Source organism: Taudactylus pleione, unplaced genomic scaffold (assembly GCF_031769625.1).
Source record: "Taudactylus pleione unplaced genomic scaffold, aTauple2 ptg000276l, whole genome shotgun sequence".
NCBI lineage: Eukaryota > Metazoa > Chordata > Amphibia > Anura > Myobatrachidae > Taudactylus > Taudactylus pleione.
The window spans coordinates 12,268,075-12,294,336 of NW_028284678.1; the positions used below are offsets into that span (position 1 = coordinate 12,268,075).

Consider the following 26,262-nt stretch of genomic DNA (forward strand, 5'->3'; position numbering starts at 1 on the left):
TTTTGCACAGAGGAAGGAGTAAGGAAATGTGCCAGTGAGAGAGAAGGGTGAAGAGGAGAGCTAGGGGTGGGCATGCAGTTTCTGAAGAGGGAGTGTTAAAGTTGGGAGGGAATAGGGTTAAGGAGACAAGTTGTAGGTTCTGGAGATGAGTACAGAGACTTCATCTTCAACTACTGGATGGAGGGTGGAATGGATGTACATTGGTAATGCTGGGAGTAGGGGAAGGGAGGATGTGGTATTTGGCATTAAGAACTGTTTGTAGATTGGTGTTGACATATTTGTCTATTTTAATAATAATGTTCTGTGAGGGAGGAAGTGCAGGTGGCATATTACTGAATGGAAGCTGGCAAAGAAGCCACTGGGGTGAAGACTGGTAGGATATTAGGGATGTGCAGTAGGTTTGATTGGCACGTGGAGGTTCTGTGTTACAGCGGAGGAAGACCAGATAGGAGCAACAGACAAAGTACAGTCTATATCTATAGCAGACTGCCGCATGATATGACCTGTATTAAGTATACTTGTATCCGGATTTTTCTCCTATCTTATTGCAATGAGAGCACAGAGCTATGCTGCCTTCTACATGGGTAACACGCAGGTGTCATTGGGCACTGTGTCTGCAAGTTCTTAGATCTCCAATCATCACTTTGTCATTGGCTGAACCCTGCACACACAGCTTGTGTAGGGATTTCCAGGAGAGCTCTGTAACTTCACGGGACTCATTTATTTAGGTCACTATCACAATAACATGTAAATTGTTATTGTTTTCCATAGAAGACAAAGGTACAAAATACACGTTACACTTGCGGTCGGGGGTTAGGTTCCATTGAGACATGTGTAGGGAATAAAGTTGTCGGGATTTGTCATGCAGTCATGGAACCTGCGACTATTCTGCACGACCTTGGTGCATTTTGTACACACAGTTCCTCGTTTGATGGAACGTGCAGTGTGTACGAGGACTCAATCTACCGATACATCGTATCGTCGGGTCACTGAATCGCTGAGGTGTGCACAGGCGCATATCCACTACACGATTAAAATGAACAATAACAACATCGTTATCGTTCATTAATCAGTAATTATGCCGGCAACGACCAGCGATGCGCACTCCCGCTTGTCATTGTCGGCATTTGTCATCGCCTGAACATGCGGGTCTACCTGACGAGACCGTCGGGTTGTGCATCTTCGGGGATGAGGGAGGGTGTCTACACTGAACGATATATCGTTCAGTGTGGGCACAAAGGGCACGATGCAGACCCGCTCACTAGATACGTATGCAAATTTCGGAAAGACAAGCGATCGCACGGCAAGGCATTCGCACTCCCACTAGCGTGCGATCGTATTGTGTATGCAGACGCCCACCAGCTTGTCTTAAGACACCCACTTGCGCACCTCATCTCCAGGAAGTGTATGCAATAGTCAGTACATCGGATGTTATCGCAGCGCTTGTGGCTGACCATGCCCTACCGCAAGCACTGCGAGCGCTTCAATGTGAAATACAACCAAGTGACGTGTACTATGACGCTGCCTCTTAATTATGCGCGCCTCTGAAATGGCGTTGAGACGCTCAGGCACGCCAGTGTTCACACCTCCACTCCCCCCATTATTAATGGCCAGCCCCTGTCACCACCCACAAACGGCTTCTCCTGTCTCTCAGTCAGCCAGGCTGTCTATGCTTGTCGAGCATATGCTTCACTCGGACTGGTTCGCGCATGCGCAGAATGCAAAAATCAGCTGGCTGCGTGCAAACGCTTACTAGCGAGCGGGTCTGAATTGGGCCCAATATCCACTGCATAGTATGATGAACGATTGAACTATTACGATGTTGTAATCATAAGTCGTTATCCACTCGTGTAGTGGATATGCACCAGCTAGTAACTAACAAAATAAATTCATGGCTAGTTTTTATCGAAGACGCTGCTGACGGGATGCAATTGGGAAGCTGGCTGACATTATACCGACAGCTGGCTTCCCGTCTGTCATATCGCGGCGAGGGTGAAATGACCGGCGTCTAGATGTAGACGCCGCTCATTTTACCGACACTGGGAGACCGGCGCCCTGCATCCTGATCGAAGGGATGCCGGGCGCCACGAGTGGACAGCCGTGCGGGGGGGAAGGGAGGGTTAGGTTTAGGGCTCCCGGGTGGGACTTACGGTTAGGCATCCCCCCGGGAGGTTAAGGTTAGGCTAGGGGGAGGGAGGGTTAGGGTTAGGCACCCCTGGGGGGAGGTCAGGGTTAGGCAACCCCCCTGGGGCTTAGGTTTAGGCAGCGGGGAAGGGTGGGATTAGGGTTAGGCACTTGGGGGGAAGGTTAGGGTTAGGCACTCCTAAGGGAGGGTTAGGGGGGTTAGGTTAGGTTAGTTAATACTTACCTGGGGACGATCGGGATTTCCAGCGCTGTCGGGCTGCCGCTGCCGGGATCTCTTCCTCTGTCGGCCTAACGCTGCCGGGATTTGAACTACCGGTCATGCGGCTGGCGGTATTACATACCGATTCCCTGCTGACGACAATGATTTTATATAGATTGCGCTAGAACCACGCATGAGTATTTATTTTTTCAAAGTTTATCTAAAATATTAAAGTTTATTAGTCTGTATTTGTACTACTTTATACAGAAACTTCCTCTCTCTTCTCTCTCTAGATTTTTCTGAATCCGTCGGAGCTAAAATAAATTTTGCTCTCCGTTGTTGGTTTTTAGTGTAATGTGGTAATAATTAATAGCTTTACACGTGTCTGGATTATATGCACACATTAGGCTTTTGCTAATGGACATAACTGGTTTAATACCTATGGGACAGATTCACCGGTGTGAATACAAAATTCTCTGACGCAATCGGATGATTTGATACAGGGCACTTTGCCTGCGGTCTCGTTTGCTGAATGTGATGTTATGACGGGTAATGAAACTGAATCTCTTACTGAAGAGTTTAGTATTGACCGTAGCTCTCGGATGAATTCCTATGGCGATATCGTTTTCATAGATCTCATATTGTCGCCAGCTCTCGGTGACTACCCCTCTGCATTTCTCAAGATGTGCTGAAATCTAGGACGTGATCAAATAAAAGGAGAGTACTCCTAGTATTGGGCAGTGATGTTCAACTGGTGACCCCCCACTGGGTTTTCCTGATTTATTTTGTGAACTACTAACACGTAGTTGAGCAGAAATGGTTGGTCTTTATGGTAGTACCTGGACAATTCTGGTATTAGTGCTCAGTGTTTTGGAAGAAAATAAAATTGCACTCCGATCATATATTGAGAGCTGAAGGACACTCTCTCATTTATGTCGACAGCAAACAAACTACCTCACGGCCCCTACACACTAGACGATTTTGTTAACGATTTGGCAGTTTCTGACGCATCGTAACGTCAAGTCCAGTGTGTATGCACTATATCGTGCATTGCGCGCTCCCGTGGGGTTGTCAACTGCATCACCTGATATTTTGTACATGCAAATCGGGCGATGCGGCTGACTATCTCAAGCAGCACTATGCATCAGGGGCTGGCATGTCGGGCACCAGGTCGCCCAGTGCGTACGGACCACCCGATATGTCGGCCCGTCGGCAGGAGAGTCGCGTGTTGCATCGCTGGGTGCATGTAGTATGTACTCTGCTTTAGGATCAGCCCTGTCTTTAATTTCAACTTTTGTTCTTTAAATACTCTTATCTTACATGAACCAAGAGAGTGAGTGGGAATATTTGTTAGGTGTTTCTCTATTGTGTGTTTGTGTGAAATGTGCCTTTCTGTAAACGTGCAATTGAAAGGTACCAAATACGTTCCATATGGAGGGCTGGGGGTTACCGGCATCTCTAAGTACACGTAAAAAAACCCCAAGTTATGCTGCCTGACCCCCTACAGAACACTGCACACCACCTAAATGCTCCTGTAAGTCCTGCAGATCTTACCCTCGTCTTTTGGGGTGGATGTGTACCTAGGCACAGTCTTATGAAGCACTCTGTAAGGAACGCTCCTGTCCAGCATTTTCCATTAGTAGAAAATGTAGATGTACTGTAGCTGCGGAATCCTGCCTCTGATGTCCTGGTGCTACAAACTTGCGCTTTTATAAATGTATTATCTTTCATAACCAGTTGGCCATGGGATAGCAATGCTACTTGTACCCCTTTCAGACATACCAAGAATCCCGGGAATTTGGTCGGCCACAGCCAAATTCCCGGGTTGCCGCGTATATGTCTGAAAGGTACCTACCCGGGAACGTGTCGACGCTTCAATTGACCAGGGAATTCCCTTGGACTTAAATCCCGGGAAATTACCCTGCTTATGTCTGAATGGTGCTACCCGGGAATTTACTCCCGGGCTGCACCAAGCAGCTTTTACATTGAGTTGGCAGCGCAGAGCGTCCAGGGACACCTGCCGGCGGGTCTCTGCCAGACCGGGCGGCCCGCACTCCTGCTGGACCACCGGGGAAGATATAAATAATTTAATAATAATAATAAACTAAAATGGGTGCAGTGATTGGTCGGCTGCCTGATGCATGATGATGACATAGTCAGCGGCTAGGAAGGGTAGATGAGAGGCAGGTAATATTAAAAACTAAAAAACCGGGCTTATGTCTGAAAGGGGTCTACCTGGAAATTTCCTGGGTAGACGCTGTAGTGTGAAAGGGGGGTCTTGACCAAATACCCGGGAATTAGCACAGGAGAAATTTCCGGGTCTGAGCAGGAAATTTCCCGCGTCGTATGTCTGAAAGGGGTATTAGTAGGAAATTTATCAAACCTTCTATATAGGACAGGTGGGCAACCAGTTAGCTTCTAGCTATTATTAATCTAGTACATTCTAAAAAATAAGTAGAAGCTGATTGTTTTTCATGGATAACTTCACCACGTGTCTTCCCCCAAGTTGGTTTGATACATCTCCCCTTTGAGCTATTAAGGAGGCACTGAATCCGGAATTACTGCAGGTTGAGGTAAGCTAGGAAGAAGATCCTGATTTCTGTGTGCTTACTGCTGGAGCTGTAATTGCCTAACTATATGAATATGCAGATTAGGATGTGGATTCTGGGGATTATTTGGCAGAATTATCCATTATTTGGATGAATGTGGAATATCCCTCTCTGATTTAGTCAGGCAACCTGTTGCTCCTTGGCTGAGCGTTGCTGGAGGTACCGAGTGCAAGTAATTAAGGCAGGTGATAATTAGTGACTGCGAGATGATTGTTTGATATTTACACTTGTTTGTCTCTGACACAACCTATAATCATTGGAACGCCGTAATGGATACTCTGGTTTGATGAGTATATTAATAAAGCAAAAGTCCGTCAACCTCCAGAAGAGAACAGGCACAGACGTCGTACGTGTATTGATTTTCCCGATGTTCTCCTCATTCCTGGAACACAAATAGATGAGGATGACAAAGCCTTGCAGCTCTCCTGTCTATGGACTTTAGCTTTACTGGGCTTAAAAAGTGTTTTAGTGCGTTCTTGGTAATTTAGTGTTGTATCTAGTACGTTTTCCTTTCTGGTGCCGGTGATCCGTCATGTGGAGGATTCTTCATTGAGAATAATCAATTTGGGATTCGGCAATGCAAACAAATGATGGTGGGAGGGAATAGCTTTTGGTCGTAGAATAGAAGCCTCTGTCTTCATAATAACGTGTGTGCTACACAGCTAACCAGCCATTCTAAGACGCTCTCTATGGATCTTTAAGTCTGGGCACAGTGTGATGAGAATGAGCTGACTGAGCAGCTATCAGTTGTCTACAGTGGTGAATGGAAGCAATTTCATAGTTTCTATGTCATTTGTATATGCGGATGTGTCCTAACACACATAGTGGCTTTTGTGTTGTATGGCGCTAAACGCCTAGCATGACTTAGCTGCTCCGCCTTGGGTAGCGATTCCCGTAAAAATTTTTTACCTGAATTATGTGTTTAATTTGCATCGTAGCCGCAGACGTTCGTTTCTAGTCTACTATGTACTTAGGATTCATATTTTCGTCACAGAGGTATAAAGTCGCAGATTAAGCACAATGATACGTGGCTCGCGGCATGGCGTGGGTCCCTTTATAACGGAATTCTGTATTTTCGCCTTTTTACCCTGATTAGCAAGTGAGTCGCACACAACGCCAGCACTAGTATCCTGGGTACCCGTGCATTGTACTATTGTTGCATTAGTGATGAGAATAAGTCCCATATTTTATGAATATCTCCGGCAGGACGCATGACACGGCTTAATCACAAAGTCCATGCTGTTATCGGAGGATAGATGTATGTGAATACGTCTGCAGTGGACATGTTCTAAGCCAGCTGTTGAGCTGGTCACCACACAGTGATGTTACTGAGGTCTATCTAGAAGGAATCGGTATGATTTACCGCCGGATCGATGGCCGGCGGTTGGAATCCCGACAGCGGCATCCTGGCAGAGGAGGAAATCCAGATCGTCCTAAGGTAAATATTGCCTAACCTATTTCTACACCCTAACCCTCCCTTAGGGGTGCCTAACCCTAACCTGCCCCCCAGTGTCTAAACCTAACCCCCCCCTTCCCCGCTGCCTAAACCTAAGTCTCCCAGGGGGGTGCCTAACCCCAAGTCCCCCTGGGGGTGCCTAACTCTAACCCCCCCCCTTCCCCTAGCCTAAACCTAACCCTAAATTCCCCCCCGGGAACCCTAAACCTAACCCCCCCCCCCCCCACGCCTATCCGTGCTCGGCGTCCCTTCGATCGGGCTCCCAGCGTTGGGCTCCCGGTGTATGTCTAATGACAGGCGTCTGCATATCGACTCCTGTCTTCAGACCCTTGCCGGGATATGACAGTCGGGAAGCCGGCTGTCGGAATTAGGTCCGCCGGCTTCCCGACTGCATACCATCTAGAAGAGGGGTGTCAAACATGATGCTGGGATGTGTAGTTCCTCTGCAGCTGGAGGGACGCATTTTTGACACCCCTGATCTAGAATATTTACCGTAATTGTGCATTATATACATTTAACAATGTAAAATGTTGTGTTGGTCCTGGTTCATTTCATTGTCTCCATACATGTATGTTTTGAATGAGTTAAGATCATAATCTTATATCCTGGGGACTGTTCTCCTCCTCTTGTCTGTTTCATTTACCCTTGAAACTTGCGTATTCTAGAAAAGGAGAATCGAGTTGAGTGCCTTCTGCTCCGTCCAGTCTACCTTCCCAGTGCACAGTGGTTCTCTGCTTCTGCTAGAGCCTGCTAAGTATCTGGTTGTTCTGTAATTATATCACATTATGGAAACATCGCCAATAAAATCTAGGTCACTTGCTCTCAGCCTGCACAGCTCTCGGTGGGGAAATGGTAAACTTGCTATGCATTCGGCACAGCTAAGCCAGAACATCATCTTGTTAGTGTTCGCTGTGATAGGTATTATTCTGTGGAATGTTGCAGATTACTTGCTCCCACTGGGTATAATGTTACCCAATGTTGCTTGTCAACACTTCCCTTCTCATATGAGATTCTGCAGAAGGCCGGGAATATGACGGAATCCTGATCTGTCCTCCGTAAGATGTTCCTATAGTTACTTTTTATTAATTTATGAAGCTGTGATGGGGAAAAAAAAAATCTATAGTCATTACTGTATATTCACTGCATCTTTGAACAAACAGCTGCCCAGGGTCTGAGATCATTGGTGGGAAAATGTTTAGATGGGGTAAAGTATTATTATTTATTGATTACCAGTTATTTATATAGTGCACACATATTCCGTAGCACTTTACAGAGAATATTTGTCCGTTCACATCAGTCCCTGCCCCAGTGGAGCTTACAATCTAAATTCTCTACCACATGCTCACACAAACACTAGGGTTAATTTTTTGTTGGGACCCAATTAACCTACCAGTATATTTTTAGTGTGTGGGAGGAAACCGGAGCTCCCGGTGGAATCCCATTGACCTCAGTGCTGTGAGGTCGTGGGTTCGATTCCCACTACGGCCCTACCTGTGTGGAGTTTGTATATTCTCCCTGAGCTTGCAAGTAAACACCAAAGTCGTTCATGTCCATTTAGCTTTGTGGTCATACTATTTTATTTTTGTCTGTAAATTTGTACAGAACATACAGATGTGTCCACATACACCTTTTGATAAAATCACGCCAAATAGCTTCATTTGGTGCGCCACGAACTTTGTGACTTCACTGCGCAAAATTACAATGCACAGGTACCCTGAATACTGACGCTGGCATTTCTTGTACCTGAATACTGACGCAAAATACAGAGTTCCGATCCGAGTGGCCCGTGCACGCCATGCCACCTGCCAGTATCTTTTATGCTTAATCTGCAACTTCATACCAATTCCTTTGCAACAAAAGTACTAATCTAGTGTGCCTGGTACACTGAGCGACTTTCTAACCAGCTACAATGCGAATCAGACTCAAACTTCAGGAAAAAGTATGAATTGCTCTCCGTGGCAGGGCGCCCAAGTTGCATCATGCGGCTCTTGCCATATGTCGCAATAAGCTAGGTAAATGAGGGCACCTACGTACTAAGCCAGTCATATCAGGCGGTGAAACAAGTACACGCTTACTCCTCCATGAAACAAAATCACAATCGCTACTTCATAAATTTGTAATTTAATTTTTTTTTTCGGAAATGCCCTTTTGGTTGTTGCCGCATTTCGGGATTCCAATACTGATATATAACAAAAGCCACACTTAAGACACTTACAGGATACTGCTAAAGCAGATATACCTGAATACTGTAAATATATTACATTGTAGTAGTGATTATTGCAGAGGTTCCCAGAACGCGGCCCTTAAGGCACCCTAACAGTCCAGGTTTTAAGACTATCCGTGCTTGACCACAGGTGAATTGATTATTACCTTTGTCAATTTGATTTAACCACCTGTGCTCAACCATGGATATCTCTAAAACCTGAACTGTTGGGGAGTCTTGAGGACCGCCTTTGGCAACCTCTGGATTATTGCATAATGATGGAAAAAAAATGACACTCTTTACAGCAGCTTGGATCAATCAACTTAAATACAAATAAACTAATATGTGTAAAGCAGCGTACACACGTTCAGATAAAGTGAACGATGATGATGATAAGGATCTTATCGTTCTCGTTCACTTTAATGCCCCTGCAAATGACCAAACGATGGTCGATGCACGGCCACGAATGGTCGTTATTGACCGTCGTCCGCCACCCCGGAAAACCGGCATACATGGTCGATTTCGACCATGTTAGCCTGTTTTACTATAGGGATACTCGATCGTTAATCACGTGTTGGATGTTCGATAACGATCATCCAACACCTGCAGAACGATCAGATAACGATCATTATCTGATCGTCGTGCAGTTGTCTCATGTGTACGCACCTTAAGTCCTACACATATATACCTTTATATCCAACTAACCAACTTGCTGACGTAACTATCTCAATACTAGTAAAAGGGCCCTGGCATATGCTGGGTATTCTCAGTCTGCCCACGGCCCCCTCCACTCTACTCCCCACTGTCTGACTCCACCCAGGCTCTGACTGATGTTGCTTTTGTCCTGCCCCCTTCTGAGGAGCTAGGTCTGACTTGTCTCCCTCCCGGTGGGAGATGTAGGAGGGGCAGCTCGCGTCTGGGCTCCCACTGTGCGTACATTGAGGTGGCAGGAAAGCCCATAGGAAATTATTCTGTAGATCAGGCCCGGGACTTGAAAGCAAACAAGATACTAAAACCGTATTTGTACCAGCAAATCTCTGCACCCTACCCTTGGTTTTGTTCCTCTGCACCAAGTTTCCCCCACGTACCTATGGTTCATTTAGAAAATGCTCTGTATTATTGTCTACATATGTTGTGATCTAGTATAAGATGGCTGCTGGGGGGGAGGGTTATGTTTAGGCTGCTGGGGGGAGGGTTATGTTTCGGCTGCTGGGGGGAGGGTTATGTTTAGGCTGCTGGGGGGAGGGTTATGTTTAGGCTGCTGGGGGGAGGGTTATGTTTAGGCTGCTGGGGGGGAGGGTTATGTTTAGGCTGTTGGGGAGGGTTATGTTTAGGCTGCTGGGGGGAGGGTTATGTTTCGGCTGCTGGGGGGGAGGGTTATGTTTAGGCTGCTGGGGGGAGGGTTATGTTTCGGCTGCTGGGGGGGGAGGGTTATGTTTCGGCTGCTGGGGGGGGAGGGTTATGTTTCGGCTGCTGGGGGGAGGGTTAGGGTACATACCGGCTGGTGTCAGTATTCCATCTTTGCTGGGATGTCTGTGTTGGGATCCTGAGTGCCAGCTTCCCGTACCCAACCTATATACAATAAATAAACCTGTGTAGTTTCAGCAAAGCGATGGGGCAGGTACCTATAAGCCTTTCATTCTCTATAGACATTACCATTTATTTTTCTTTTTGTTTTCCTATTTAGATGGTGTGACAGCAGTATAATCTAATGAAGGCCAGGCAACGGGTATGTCCTTTCCTTATTAAATAAAAAGAAAATATCCACTAAATATTTTGTTACTCTGTCAGACTGCCAGTTCCTTGCACAGTCATGTTCCCATACTGTAGGTCATCATTTTAACCTCATTATTATGTGCTAATATAATAAAATGCCTATTGCTCAGCCTGCTGGAGTTTTAAGCAGAATTGGAGCTCCGTTCAGTCCTCTCTGTGATCAAAGTCCTAGTAAAATGCAATTAATGGTATTAATAAACCGGTTTTGTGAAGGGTTGAAATTCAGTTCACTAACTAGATGCTTGCAGGGATAAGCGCAGACCTCTTGAAATATTTAGACAAGTTCTAAAGTATCTCAGAAATACCTCTTTTAGTGCTGATGGTGAAGTGACTTGGCTGGTATCCAGGATGTGGTAATGTTGCCGTTAGTGTTATTCGGGGTACTAAACAGGGCTGCTGTATCCGGCGGCTGTGCCTGTATAGCTGCTTGTTCTCTCTAGCAGAAAGTTACTCTGATAAATCCGTGTTCCACTAGACAGGGGTGTTCCCGGAGACACTTGCACGCACAAGAGTCTGTGTATTTCCTAGTGCATCAGAAAAGGTGATAACCTTAAATACACTTCAGGCTGGGCAAATTACACTGCTGTATGTTTAAATGGACGTTGTGTGGCCATAAAAAGAGTCCCTTGCCCTGGCGGCTGCAGGGGGCGGCCTTGCCCTGGCGGCTGCAGATGGCAATGCTGTATTGTGAATCTTACGACTCCTACACCTGCAGTTACTACTTGTACCCTTCATTCTCCTGTGCACAGATACTGACCTGATCTCGAAATAAGGATCATTGATCCCTATTGTATATAGGAAGTCCTTATACATGAATTTAAGAGATTGAGCTAGACAGAGTCTGGATTCCGCTTATGCTATTTCGGTTCTCTCTATGTACATACTTAGATAGCATGGTCCTATTTGTTACCATTCTATTTAGTGGAAACATTTGCCCTGGACCATGAACAATCTGGAAACGTTGATTACTAGTACACGTTAGACCATGATGGGCTGCTATGGTTTTTATGTCAGTTTTGCACCTATTAGAAGAAGTATAGCAGTGGATGTAGCCTGGCTCCTAGTGACTGTATTTGTGCCATACAAAAGCTATACTTGCTTTGTTGCTTCACTGCAATCCTCTCTCTTACATTGGTGTATTCTCGTCCTTAACGTGCTGTTCCTTTACATGGGATTTGCAGCATTATCTTGTACAGTCAGATCTTCAGTGCTTCTGTTCATTCACCCAGGCATGTTGTTTGTCAGTGATGCAGACTTAATGCGACAGCCTTTACTGACAAGGCACTGATCTCGCTAATAATGCAGGACCAGGGGCTTTACAACAGATGCAGTGGTTACCGTCTATATCAGATATCACCTGCATGACGTTAAATCGTTCAATCTTTGTAGGGACAATACATGTGAATTGAAGTGGATAGAGAGAGGGGTACCTCAAACGTCCCTTTTATTTGTGTTTCCGAGCGGTGATACCACCGGGAATGGATATCTAGTGAGCCGTCAGACATCTGACAGTGTACCCTTCCACTGGAATTACATTTCGCCGTTTAGTAAGTCGCCAGCGGTGCATTCTGTATGGATGTTGTGATGTATGCTTAGAATTATGTACTGTGTATGTCTGTTCAGAGGTTGCTCTATGTACAATGCCATGCTTCTGAGAAGCTCTGTTTTTTTTCTGAGCATATATATATAAATATATCCAGCAGACTGTTTTGGTTCCGTTGTCGCACTTTTTTCCTTGTTCTTGGTCCACTCACTTTGAGATACTATGAGGGCAATCCAATTAGGTGCTAGTTGTGAGTTTGTTTAATGAAACTCGCAGACTTCGCACGAATGCGCGCACCCGAGAATTCTCCAATCCAATTAAAAAACCTATTTGCGGTACTCACAGCGGGGGTTTGTGATTTGTCGGCCAAATGTGGTGTGTGATAAGTGCATGAAAAAGTGGGGTGACCTTACTGGACCCCAAAAACATGACTTTTACACAAATAAGATCAAAAATGGAAGAAAAAAGGTAGGAAAAAATGTGCTTTTGGGATACTCTGAGGTGACAATGACATGTAATTATTGGACTAAGTAAGCTAATTGAAAACTTCCAGTTGCCTAATTAGTAATTAGGGTGCGTGTCCAAGGGGTCCTGCACGGGGTATGCAGTTGGGAAGCCGGTGGACCTAATCCCGACAGCCGGCTTCCTGACTGTCATATCCTGGCAAGGGTCTAAAGACAGGCGTCAATAAGCCGACGCCTGTCATTAGACTTACGCCGGGAGCACGACGCCCGGCATCCTGATCGAAGGTACGCCGGGGGGGGGGTAAGGTGAGGTTTAGGGTTCCCGGGGGGGAATTGGGGTCTAGTCACCCCCCCCCCCCGGAGGTTTGGTTTAGGCTAGGAGAAGGGGGGGTTAGGGTTAGGCACCCCCCCCAGGAGACTTAGGTTTAGGCGGTGGGGAAGTGGGGATTAGTGTTAGGCACTGGGGGGGAAGGTTAGTGTTAGTCACCCCTAAGGGAGGGTTAGGGGGTAGAAATAGGTTAGTCAATACTTACCTTAGGACGATCGGGATTTCCTTCTCTGCCGGGATGCCGCTGTTGGGATTCCAACTGCCGGGCATGGGTCCGGCGGTAAATCAAACTGATTCCCTGCACGGTGTCCCGACACTTTGCCTTAAAATAAAGATTTTCCCTTCCATCACTCAGGGAGGTGAGAACAGAAAAATGCAAGTTTACTCTGCTTCAATGCGAGTTGCTAATTGGATTGCAAAATTAACTTACAATGCGAATTTGCAGAGAAAGCAACAACTCTCAACTCGCACCTAATTGGATTGACCCCCTATATCTTGGCAGCCACCTGTCAGCAAGAGCTGAGTCTATAGAACTGATGAGCCAGTAAAAATAAGAGCTACTGTACTTATTAGTTATGTATGAACAGATGGCATGGAGTATGTAACGTTAGTTGTAGGTTTGTTTATCTGTAACACTACAGTGAAACATATGGTCATTAAGTATTACATAGTCTTACATAGAACCTTATGTACTGTAAAGAGGAGCTGTCATATGGTTTCCTTTACTGTGAGAACAGTAATATTAAGTACCAGACAGGTCCTGTCCTGTACGGTAGAGGTGCCAAGTAACCATTTTATCAAGTGACTAATGGGCCTCCATTTCCTATTTATTTCATAATTGAAACACATGAGCGAGAGGGAATTTCTCCCATGTATAGGGTCAGCTATTGCCACTTTCTATCAGTTTATGTATAAAATAACCTTTCACATGGCGTAATATGGTGTTAGCTGCTTTTGCCAGAGAAAATCAGCTGTCTGATATTGGGCGTTCTGTGACTTTGCTCCGCCTGGCTATAACAGTACCATGTGTATTCGTTATTCAGAACAGGCAGTGTAGCAAATGGCTACATACATCTATATGCAACTGTATTCAGTACAGCCGTTACCAAAAGTTTTTAGAATGACACAAGTATTGGTTTTCACAAAGTTTGCTGCTTCGATGTTTTTAGACCTTTTTGTCAGATGTTACTATGGTATACTAAAGTAAAATTACAAGCATTTCATAAGTTTATGCAAAGAGCCAATATTTGCAGTGTTGACCCTTCTTTTTCAAGGCCTCTGCACTTCGCCCTGGCATGCTGTCATTCAGCTTCTGGGCCATATACTGACTGATGGCCGCCCATTCTTGCCTAATCAATGCTTGGAGTTTGTCAGAATTTGTGGGTTTTTGATGTTTTGTTCACCGAGCCACTTAGTTATCACTTTTGCCTTACGGAAGGTACTCCATCATGCTGGAAAAGGCATTGTTCATCACCAAACTGTTCTTGGATGATTGGGAGAAATTGCTCTTGGAGGATGTTTTGGTGCCATTCTTTATTCATGGCTGTGTTCTTAGGCAAAATTGTGAGTGATCCCACTCCCTTGGCTGAGAAGCAACCCCACACGAGTGGTCTCAGGATGCTTTACTGTTGGTATGACACAGGACTGATGGTAGCGCTCACCCTTCCTTCTCTAGACAAGCGTTTTTCCAGATGCCCCAAACAATCTGAAAGGGCATTCATCAGAGAAAATAACTTTACCCCAGTCCTCAGCAGACCACTCCCCTGTACCTTTTGCAGAATATCAGTCTGTCCCTGATGTTTTCTACTTCAGGGTCCATAGGGTATCCACAGGATACCTTGGGGTATAGGTGTGACGTCAGTCGCAGGGCACCAAAGAGTTAAGCTTTCAGCCTCCCAGGATGCACTAGGTCCCCCTCCTATACCCCGCCCCCGGGCCAAGGCACCTCAGTTTAGTTTGGTGCCCGGCCGGAGTCGGGTGCACCTGTTGGAGTGGGGGCTAGAAGAGCCCCTGAAGCTTTTTCTTCATGCAGCTGTGGCTGCACATCTGGATGAACAGCATGGACAGTCAGTCCTGACGTCCATGCTGTCTTCCCTACACCCCGCCGGTACCAGAACGCCGGTACTGATCCGGGGATGCTGGTGGGCGTCTGGGGTCACAGCTAGCGGTGACCCCAGATGCTCCGGACCATGGCCGGATTCAAGGGGGACAGGGGTAAGCAGCGGGGTCCCGCGGTGGGTCCCCGCTGATCACATGGTCCTAAGTCCCCAGGCAGGGGGCTCCCTGGGGACTGGCTGCAGCGTGGAGCCAGGCGACCAACCTGCGCTTCCACTACCCCCTGGGACAGCGGACCGCAGCAGAGCGGTAGCGCTGCGGCGTCCCAGGGGTTAAATGCATGCCAGGGGAGCGCGCCTTCCCTGTCTCACAGCCGGCGCCTCCCCCGCTGCACACAGCCCTCTCTGCACTGTGCTGACTGGTCCTGTGTCAGCGCTCCTCCCCCAGGCCAGCTTCTCTCTGCTCCTCGGCGGCCATCTTCTCTGCAACGCATGGTGAACGCTGCTGGAAGTCTGGAAGGAAGCATCGTGGTCTGGGTCCCCCCGCATACCTCTCCTCCGCTGTGGCTCAGGTCTGTGTATGCAGCGCTGTGTCCTACCAGGCCCTGTGCCTGTGTAGTTGAGTGATCAGCGCTGTTAGTGCAGGAATTGTTATTTCTCTGCATTGTATGTGACTGTGCTAGCGCTGCCTGTAACTTTTCTTCTCTAAACTGTCAGCTTTATTACTGTCCCTGTTCTTTCTGCTAAAGCCCTTGCGGTGCGGTGCTGCAGGGTGGTCTCTCGCCTATTTAATACTTAATTGGTGAGAGAGGTCACATACGTGGTGCCATCATGTCTGAAAGTGATTTTCCCCTCCGGCTACAGTGTACCACGTGCAAAGTACCGTTAGCGGAGGGGGAGGGTAGCGCGGAGGGCCTTTGCCGGCAGTGTTTGTCCATGGCGCGGCCTATTACGGTTACAGCACCGGTACAGGAGCCGCCCTGGGCTTGTTTCGCTCAGGCGTTAACAGCTTTAGTGGGCCAGTTAGCTCCGCAGCCCGCGTTTACTCCGATGGGTTTGTCCCAGCAGTCTGTGGTGTCGTCACCCATGCAGGGGTTCCCACGACAATTGGTGGTACCCCACAGTCTCCCTATTTCCCCGCTCCCGGGTTCTCAGGAGCCAGCGTGGGTTAACTCCCTGACGAGTTCTGTACAGCACTTGTCGGATGTGTTGCAAGGGGAGTCTGTGATGCGGCCTCATAAAAGGCCGGTGGCGTCTCTGTCCGCTCCTTATGAGGATGACGAAGGGACGTCTGATGATGGGGAGATTCTGGATCCTTATGATCAGGAACCTTTCCATACTAAGGACGCTGATGCTAAGTCCAAAGTATATATTCCTGGACTTATTCGGGCGGTCCGCACAGCCTTGGTGATTGAGGACGAAGTTACCCCAGCGGCTAAATCTAAGTATGCCTTTTTCAAAGATGTGAAGGGCGATGCCACAGTCTTTCCTCTTTCGGGTCAGTTGGTGGACCATTTAGAGGAGGCGTGGAAACAACCTGGCAAAAGATACCAGCCGCAGAGACGCCTGGCGGTGGCTTATCCGTTCGCGGATAATTATTTTGCTAAGTGTGAATCCCCTCCACAGGTGGATTCTCACGTGACCCGTCTTGTCCGTAGTGCCACATTGCCGATGCCATCCATGTCCTCCCTTAAGGATGCTACGGACCGCAAGGTAGAAATCTGCCTGAAGTCCGCTTATTCCCTTGCAGGGGGGGCAGCACGGCCGGCTATGGCCATTTGCTGGGTTGCCAGAGCGATGGAGCGCTGGGCGGATTCATTAGAGGCTTCTTTTGAATCCGACTGTCCGGCCGAACAGGTGGAGTTGATTGGCAATCTCCGTGATTCGGCCACCTACATCAACGAGGCGGCTCTAGACATTAGTACTCTGGTGTCTAGAATTTCTTCAGCAGCGGTAGCTGCTCGTCGCACCTTGTGGCTGCGATCCTGGAAGGCGGACGCAGATCCAAGAAAGGTCTGGAAGCGTTGCCGTTTACCGGAGAAGTTCTCTTCGGTCCGGATCTGGATAAGATTGTGGCCACGCTGGCGGCAGCCAAATCTGCTTGTCTCCCGTCGGCCGCTGCTCCTTCTGGTTCTGGACCATCGTCCTTTCGGTCATCTAGGGCCCAGGGCAGGCCCAAACCACAGTCGTTTCCTCGACAGGCTGGCCCTAAGAAATCGGTCAAGCCCCGGAAACAGGCATGGAGTACCAGACGTCCGGCCCCCAAGCCAGATGACAAGCCTGCGGCCTGACGGTCCGGGTCTCCCCTTGGGGGATCCCAGGGTGGGAGGCCGCCTGCTGCAGTTCTCCCGGTGTTGGTCGTTCACTACGACAGACACTTGGGTTCTGGAGGTGGTCTCTCACGGGTACGCCCTCTCCTTCCGGCACAGACCCCCGGCTCGATTCTTCACCACGGGTCTCCCATCAGACCGGAACAAGGCTACAGAGCTGCGGAAGGTATTGCACACTATGCTCCAGGCTGGAGTTATAGTGCCTGTTCCATTCTCCCAGAGGGGCCAGGGTTTCTATTCAAATCTATTTTTGGTACAGAAACCCAATGGGTCATATCGTCCGATTCTCAACCTCAAAGCACTCAACAAGTCTTTGCGGGTCCCGAAGTTTCGGATGGAGACCCTACGGTCCATCATTCTGGCGCTGGAACCTGGGGACTACATGGTGTCATTGGACATACAGGACGCTATGGCGGTCAGGGCGGCTTCTCTGCGGCTGCAAGGAGTCCGCATGTTGCCGTACTTGGACGACCTGTTATTGGTGGCAGGATCTCCAGAGCTCCTGTTACACCACTTGGACCTGACCATTGCACTGCTGCAATGGCACGGCTGGCTAATCAACTGGCAGAAGTCCACTCTAATCCCGTCTCGGAGGATTCTGCATCTTGGAGCCTTATTGGACTCGGGACAGCAAAGGATCTTCGTGACGGAGGACAAGATCTCTGCTTTACAGTCAAGGGTGAGCAGTTGTCTGCACAGCCGCCGGGTGTCCTTACACTCGGCGATGAGGTTACTGGGCTCCATGGTGTCGGTGTTCGACATGGTGGAATACGCCCAGTTTCACTCCAGACCTCTGCAGCACCTGATCCTGTCCAAGTGGAACGGGCTGCCTCAGTCTCTGAAGTTCCAGACGATTGTGCTCACCCCGGAGGTTCGCCTGTCCCTTGCATGGTGGTTAAAGACGACCCACCTCAACAAGGGACGTCCGTTCTGGGTTCCAAATTGGGTCCTGTTAACAACGGACGCCAGTCTTCGGGGCTGGGGAGCAGTTTCGGGTCCACACTTGTTCCAGGGCAGGTGGACACCGACAGGAGCGGAGTTTCCAATAAATATCTTGGAACTCCGTGCGGTCTTCAATGCTCTCCTGCAGGCACAGCGGTTTCTCCAGGGTCACCCGGTGCAGGTCCAGTCGGACAATGCTACCACCGTGGCCTACATAAACAGGCAAGGAGGAACTCGCAGTCGGGCGGCTCTCGTAGAGGTCTCTCGGATCCTGGTTTGGGCGGAGCGCAATCTTCCGGCCATATTAGCGGTCTTCATCCCGGGAGTGCTAAATTGGGAGGCGGACTTTCTAAGTCGCCAGGACGTTCATCCAGGGGAATGGTCCCTGCACCCGGACGTTTTTCAACTACTGGTGGACAGGTGGGGTCTTCCAGAAATCGACCTCATGGCGTCCCGGCACAACAACAAGTTGCCGGTGTACGGGTCTCGCACAAGAGACGAAGGGGCGTCTCTGGTGGATGCTCTGTCCGTCCGGTGGACGTTCAGGTTCGCATACCTGTTCCCTCCGGTCTCCCTTCTTCCACGGGTAATCCGGAAATTCAAACAGGAAGGAGGGACGCTCCTGTTGATAGCTCCCGCGTGGCCCAGACGGCACTGGTTCTCAGACCTTCAGGGTCTGTCCGTGGACAGTCCTCTGCGGTTGCCGCTACGACCGGACCTTCTGTCTCAGGGTCCTTGTCTTCACCCGGACCTGACTCGGCTGTCTTTGGCGGCGTGGCTGTTGAGACGGCCATGCTGAGGTCCTGGGGGTTTTCCAGCTCTGTGGTGCGTACCATGTTACGAGCTCGGAAACCGTCTTCCGCGAGGATATACCATCGCGTGTGGCATACGTTCTTCCAGTGGTGTCGACCGAGAGGTTATGCACCGCGGGAGTTTCGTCTGTCTCGGATTCTCGCCTTCCTGCAAGCGGGACTAGATCATGGGCTTCGCCTTGCTTCTTTGAAGGTACAGGTTTCGGCCCTATCTGTCTGGTTTCACCGTAGGATTGCTACAATCCCGGATGTGCGCACCTTTATGCAATGTGTTCTCCGTATTCAGCCGCCCTTTGTTCCACCTGTGGCGCCTTGGGATTTGGCTGTGGTCCTGAGGGCTCTCCAAGGACCGCGGTTTGAACCACTGGGCTCAGTGGATATTAAATGGCTAACAGCTAAGACTGTTTTCCTTCTGGCCGTTGCTTCAGCCAGACGTGTTTCTGAGTTAGGGGCTCTTTCTTGTAGACCCCCTTTCTTGGTTTTTCATGGGAACAGGGCAGTGCTCCGCACTCGGCCCGAGTTTCTTCCCAAAGTTGTTTCCCAGTTTCATGTTAACGAGGAAATAGTTGTTCCGGCCTTTAACTCACCGGGTCTTTCCGTGGGTGAGGCCTCTTTGGATGTTGTGCGGGCCTTAAGGACTTATGTTGACCGCACTTCTTTGTTTAGGAAGTCGGACGCTTTGTTGTCCTCTATGGCTTCTGTAAAAAGGGTTGGCCTGCTTCAAAGCAAACTTTGGCAGCCTGGATCCGTATGGCTATTTCTGAAGCTTATCTTCATGAAGGCCTACCGGTCCCTCCTTCTCTGAAGGCTCATTCCACTAGGTCTGTGGGTCCTTCGTGGGCAGCTCGACGTGGTGCCTCGGCAGTTCAGATCTGCAAGGCTGCTACGTGGTCTTCTGTCCATACCTTCGTGAGGTATTACAGGTTTGACACCTTCGCCTCTCAGGATGCTTCCTTCGGGCGGCGGATTCTCCTTTCTGCACAGGAGCGTCCCCACCCTTAAAGGATACTGCTTTGGGACATCCCCAAGGTATCCTGTGGATACCCTATGGACCCTGAAGTAGAAAATATGAGATATGGTAAGAACTTACCCTTGTTATCTCTATTTCTACGAAGTCCATAGGGTTCCACAGGACTCCCGCCCTGTCGCACCTGTGCTGCAGATGGGCTTTGCTCTGGTCACCGGTTTTCCGTCTCCCTCTGGTGAGAATGTGATTCTTGTATGTGTCCAGATCTTTGTTCTCTCTCTTCCTTCTCCTCCTCCGGCCTATGGCTTGGTAACTAACTGAGGTGCCTTGGCCCGGGGGCGGGGTATAGGAGGGGGACCTAGTGCATCCTGGGAGGCTGAAAGCTTAACTCTTTGGTGCCCTGCGACTGACGTCACACCTATACCCCAAGGTATCCTGTGGAACCCTATGGACTTCGTAGAAATAGAGATAACAAGGGTAAGTTCTTACCATATCTCATATTTTTCCTTGAGAGAAGGGGCTTCATTGCTGCCTTTCTTGACACCAGACAATCCTCCAAAAGTCTTCTTCCTCTGTCATGCCAACTGTAAAGCATCCTGAGACCATTCATGTGTGGGTTTGCTTCTCAGCCAACGGAGTGGGATAACTCACAATTTTGCCTAAGAACACAGCCATGAATAAAGAATGGTACCAAAACATCCTTCAAGAGCAACTTTTCCCAACCATCCAAGAACAGTTTGATGACGAACAATGCCTTTTCCAGCATGATGGAGCACCTGGCCATAAGGCAAAAGTGATAACGAAGTGGCTCAGGGAAAAAACTAAATTTAAATTTTGGGTCCATGGCCAGGAAACTCCCCAGACCTTAATCCCATTGAGAACTTGTGGTCAATCGCCAAGAGGCGGGTGGACAAACAAAAACCCACAAATTCTGACAAACTCCAAGCATTGATTAGGCAAGAATGGGGCGGCCATCAGTCAGTATGTGGCCCAGAAGCTGAATGACAGCATGCCAGGGGGCGAATTGCAGAGGTCTTGAAAAAGAAGGGTCAACACTGCAAATATTGACTCCTTGCATAAACTTAATGTAATTGTCATTAAAAGCCTTTGACACTTATAAAATGTTTGTATATTTACTTCAGTATCCCATAGTAACATCTGACAAAAAGGTCTAAAAACACTGAAGCAGCAAGCTTTGTGAAAACCAATACTTGTGTCATTCTCAAAACTTTTGGCCATGGCTGTAGAGTGTACAGAATAAAACGTAACTTTCCCAGGACAACGAGTCTGAGATGATTTATACTTTACCACCTTTTGGCTGTTGATATGGTGGTTTGGTGCTGACCTCCTGGAAGGAGCACTGCAGGCGGAATTCGCTGCCATAGAGACAGGTGTAGCGTGCCGGCATCTCTGGTGTTTGCCCACTTATCCAAACCAGCTAGAAGTACCTTTATAGGACCACACTGTACTGTTTGCTACACATGATGCAGTATCTGGCAAGTTGTCTGACAGCACCCCATTTCAGGCCCCCAAAAATGCTGGATAAGGATTAATATCAATAGGGTGATTGTTAGTTCTATTTGGAAGATAACAGCGGCCTGCCGCTGTATGTGGTCATTTGCTGTAACAAACCCCAGTGATGTCAGAAAAGATGCGGCTACTCGGTGCCATATTGTAGCATCTGTTTCAGCTTGGTCAGTGTGTGGCCAGTTTGGTTTAACATATGACTAGAGTTAAATATTCTTTTGGCTTTTTGACTACTACAACGTACAAGGTATCCCATGTTAACTGTTGCATTCAACATAAACACAGCACACTCTAGATATGAAACTAAATGTAATACAACCTGACGGCCCTCAACATTGGGAGACCCATCTTGCGATATCCAGGTGAGATCAACGACACTTTGTTCTATTAACACCAGCCCCGGCCCTCAACATTCATGGGTATAGATTATAGGAGATTCAGCTTCTACGCCTCATATGGTGTCTAATCATTAACAAATGTCTGTTGTATCTGGCAGATTGCATCCTACACTTTCCTTGCAGAGTCTCTATCACCTGGGGTCAGGCACGTTCAGCAGTCTAATCCTAGCCTGCGCAGCAATGCCATCTGGCCCGGGCCTTTGATTTGGGCAGAAAGTATTCACACAACTCTGTTCAAACCAAATGATTTAGTGTTTGTTACACACCGGTGGGAGGTGCTATTAACAGAGGACTGTAATTCTAGGACAAATTAAGTTGGTCTATGGCACTACACTCTCATCATTCTAGGCATAAGTTTCTTGAGTAATGGTCAGAGGAATAAATGTAGCCGTTATTTAATGCAATGACTTCTCATTGGAAACTCCCCTTCCAACCATGAATATAGTGTTTAGCTACTGGTTTGATCCAGTGTGTCATATTTATATCAGTCGTTTTGTAATCTACTTAGAACTTTCCCATTGTGCCAAGGTGACCATCACCCTTTCTGAATTTGTAAGCGCCACCTGCACAGCACCTACACAGCACAGCACCTACACAGCACAGCACAGCACCTACAACCTATCTTTTCTAATGTAAGTGAACAGAAATGCAAGAAGTTAATTCAAATGCTAAAAGGGGGGCTGTGGATAAAGCTGATGGTTTTCATGCTTTAGGGGGTTAAGATCCATGATTAAAAATGTAACGCTATGCTAAAACCTAGGAAGTAATATTTTATTTTCTGCCGATTTCCCCATGGATGTGAGAGAAATGGTGGAGCCGCCCCTGTTGATCTAGTTGGGGAAGGGAAAGACCTTTAGTATCTATATTCCTAATCGATAGTGCAGCTTCAGCAAAGAATATTCTAACATAATGAGACCCCAGTAAGCTCTTTTTGGTTCTCTTCCACTGATGCTCCAGTTGGTCCATAAAATCATTCTTACCCCCTTTGTGCCCTCCAAATGACCTCTCTCAGCACAGACGAACTTACGGTTGCCATCAAAGATACTACGGACCCGTTTCAAACTCGTTGGCATGGATTGAACTGAAACTGAAGTAATGGAAATCATGACGGCTAGGCCTTGTGATGTCATGGAGGATGGATGCCAAGAAACATAAATGACAATGTTCTCCCAGTTCCATGAGGAATGACCGCTATCGGCTTGCTAGGAACTTGCGACATCCCCAAACTTGTTCCTAATGATGTCACTAGTTGGAAGTGAATTGATTGGTTTTAGAATATTAGCTCACTCCACAAAATGGCTGCTTCCGCTGTGGGTGGGTAAAGGGGTCCACTTTAATATTTTAGTGACCTTGGGTTTGGGATTATGTGCAGCGTATGGGACAAATGTCATTATTAATTTTTTTAAATTTTTATTATGTAACGGGTTGAGAAAATTTTTGTAATTTGTCCTGGAGTTGAATGTGATTAATGCACCCATAGTTGTCTAGTGTCCAGGGGTACATGAAGTCCATGAAGGGCTGCAAATTGTCCTCAATGCACCCATAGTTGTCTAGTGTCCAGCACCCACCCTTCTATATCTTGGGCACCTCAAAGTCACAGCTCATAGATCTTATTTTTTGTGTGTGTTTTTGTTCCTGCTGCCCTGAGCTTGCTGGAGCTAAATGTATATATTTGAGCTGGAGGGACATAAATATAATGGAATGTTGTAACGCCTTTTAGGAGAACATAGTGACTTTCATTCCCCCCCATCCACGCTTTAAGACTGCACAGAGCTCCTTGTATAACCGGCTGACAAAGACCTGCTTTCTTTACGTTCCCTGGCCGTTAAACCAGGATATCTGAACGGTGGAAAGTTAACGGTCTGCTCGAGACACAAACCAGCTATGGTTTATACAGACAGGCCCTCCCTTATAGCAACCCCTAGTCCCTGGGGTAATACATTTTGTGTTTTAATGGATTTATAGAGTATTACGCAAAATGTGGGGGTTTCATAGAACAGCTAAATCATAAATCAGGTATTTTTTTTCTCTTTATAAAATGCTCTTTGCATCGTACTTGTGTAGGGCTGAGATTAAATTGTATTATTCCCCTGGTGACACATCTGTGAGCTCTGGCAAGGCCAGTTTCTTCCACATATAAAGGGAATTTGATATTTGCATCATGTGTTTTATAAAAGGGATACGTGTGGGGAAGAGGGATTTGCAGGTGTCTGAACTGTATGTATCTTGGTGGAGGACAGAGACTGGACACCCCAACTGGTGAAAATCCAGATTGTATCACTACTTCTGTGAAAGCACAAACTGTAGAATAATCTTAAACGGGTTTCGTTGTGCTGGAACTAACCTCCTTTCACCATACTTGGCTCAAAGGGGGGTAAGACAGGTTGCCATGATGTCAGAAGGGGAGGAAAAAAATCTAAATTGTGCCGACATTGGGCACATTATAACTGATAGTAGATCTAAGGCCTTTTGGAACGTAGGGGCAGATGCATGAAACCTTCTAAAGAGGACAGGTATAGAAGTTGCCTGTAGCAACCAATAAGCTACTAGGTATTATTTTATAGACTGTACTTGATAAATGATAGCTTGAAGCTGATTGGTTGCTAAAGGCAACTTCTCTCCCCTTTTGACAGTTTGATACATCTCCCTGCTTCGTGTGATGGGAGTTCATTAATGGCATATTGAAGAAGGCCTGAGAATAGCTATCTGAAGGGCTGTACGGCAGCCATTTGAAGGCCATATGCAGCCCAAACAATGTTCACTATCCATTTGCAGACTATTTCCTGAGTTCCATTCCTGACCAAGGTACTATCTGTGTGAAGTTTGTATGTTCTTCAGTTTGCAGGGGTTTCTATGGGTACTCAGGTTTCATCACACACTCCAAATACATACTGGTGGGTAAATTGACCTCTGACAAAAAAACAATCCTATTACTAAAATAACACTACCGTGTATACACTGAAGTGCTAACAGTCATGGGATATATGCCTAGTAGGTTCCCCTCTAGCCCGTCGATTTGGCATCAGTTCCACAAGTAGACGGAAGACGTCTGGAGGGATGTTGACCCATTCCCTCTGGATAGCTTCCCGCAGCTCTCTGATATTTGTAGGTGCAGGATCTTGGGTGCCAATGGGCTTCCCCCACCAAGTCCCATAAATGCTCGATTGGGTTAATGTCAGGCGAACATGGTGGCCACACCATTCGTCCGAACTCTCCAGAATGCTCCTCAAACCAATTCTGGACAACTTGGGACAGATGACACAGTGCATTATCCTGCTGGAATATTACATCGTTGTGGGGGTACATGAAGTCCATGAAGGGCGGCAAATGGTCATCAAGCAATGCAACATAGCGGTTACCGGTCATTGATGTGTTCATGTGGACCAGCAGACCCAACCTATGCCACGTGATCACACCATTATGGAATCACCACCAGCACAGCGCCTTGTTGGCAACTGAGGTCCATGGCCTCATGGTATCTGCACCACACCCAAACCCAACCATCAGCCCGAAGCCTCTGGAACTGTGACTCATCGGACTACGCCACATGTTACCTGTCCTCCAGGGCCCAATTAGTAACTACAACAAAGCACGTCTAGACTTAATAAATGCAGAAGAGTGAATACATAAACCATTCAGGAACTTGGTAGAACTTGGTTTGTTGGGTAAGCAGGCTTCTTTTAAATGAATGAAGGGTGGAACAAGTGACCTAGACTGCTTACTGTACCTGTTTTACGTATGGTCATCATTTCATATATTGTAAATATACTTTTGCAGTCTCTCGGTGCCTGATAATGTCTGGCCTTTCTCGTCGCATTAGTCCTGGAAATTTAAAGCGGCAACAATAAGTGCAAAGGATGATGTGTTTTTATATTATTGCTGCCTTTAATATTCCATGTGCTGTAGAACCTGCCAAGAAGCGCTGCTTCGTAAATCTAAAGGTGCCTACACACTAGGCGATATTGTACACGATTCACCCAATTTCGACGCATCGAAACGACAAATCGTGTAAAATATTTCCAAATTGTTTGTGTCCACTCACGATGCCGATGCAAACAAGTGGTGATGATGCCCATAACAAGCTATCAGATTCTAGCAATACTTTCTCTGTTGCATTCTGGAAAATGATACACAGAATCTTTTTAGTTGCTATGGGCAACATCACCACTTGTCTGTTTTAGAAGCTTTAGTAAATATACCCCTAATTGTGCATACACACTGTCAGATCAGACAACGATAACTATGTCTGATCGTCCTGCATGTGCTGGATGATCGATATCGAGCATCCAGCACAGCACCAACCCCCAAACGACTATGGGTCCCTATAGTAACCTGGTCGATATCGACCAGGTTGGACTGCATGCACAGGCGATGGTCGTTATCGACCATCCGTGCCCGAGCATCGTCCGTCGTTTGGGGGTTGGAAGGGGCCAAAAAATGGACGATCTGAACGATAAACGATATCGTTATCGTTCATATCGTCCTACAAAGTCTGACCGTGTGTATGAC

At 47.5% G+C, this 26,262-nt stretch overlaps 1 protein-coding gene across 4 annotated transcripts in view; it reads left to right on the top strand.

Annotated features, from left to right (window-relative positions):
- Positions 1-26,262, top strand: part of TIAM1 (TIAM Rac1 associated GEF 1) — a 317,485-nt gene that overhangs the window by 62,117 nt on the left and 229,106 nt on the right. For 3 of the 4 annotated variants that reach the window (XM_088481651.1, XM_088481650.1, XM_088481655.1), the window contains one exon: positions 10,300-10,341. The exons of the other annotated variant lie outside the window; for it this stretch is intronic. The gene's annotated coding sequence lies outside the window, so the exon portion shown is untranslated. The remainder of the gene's footprint in view (positions 1-10,299; positions 10,342-26,262) is intronic. 4 annotated transcript variants of the gene reach the window in all.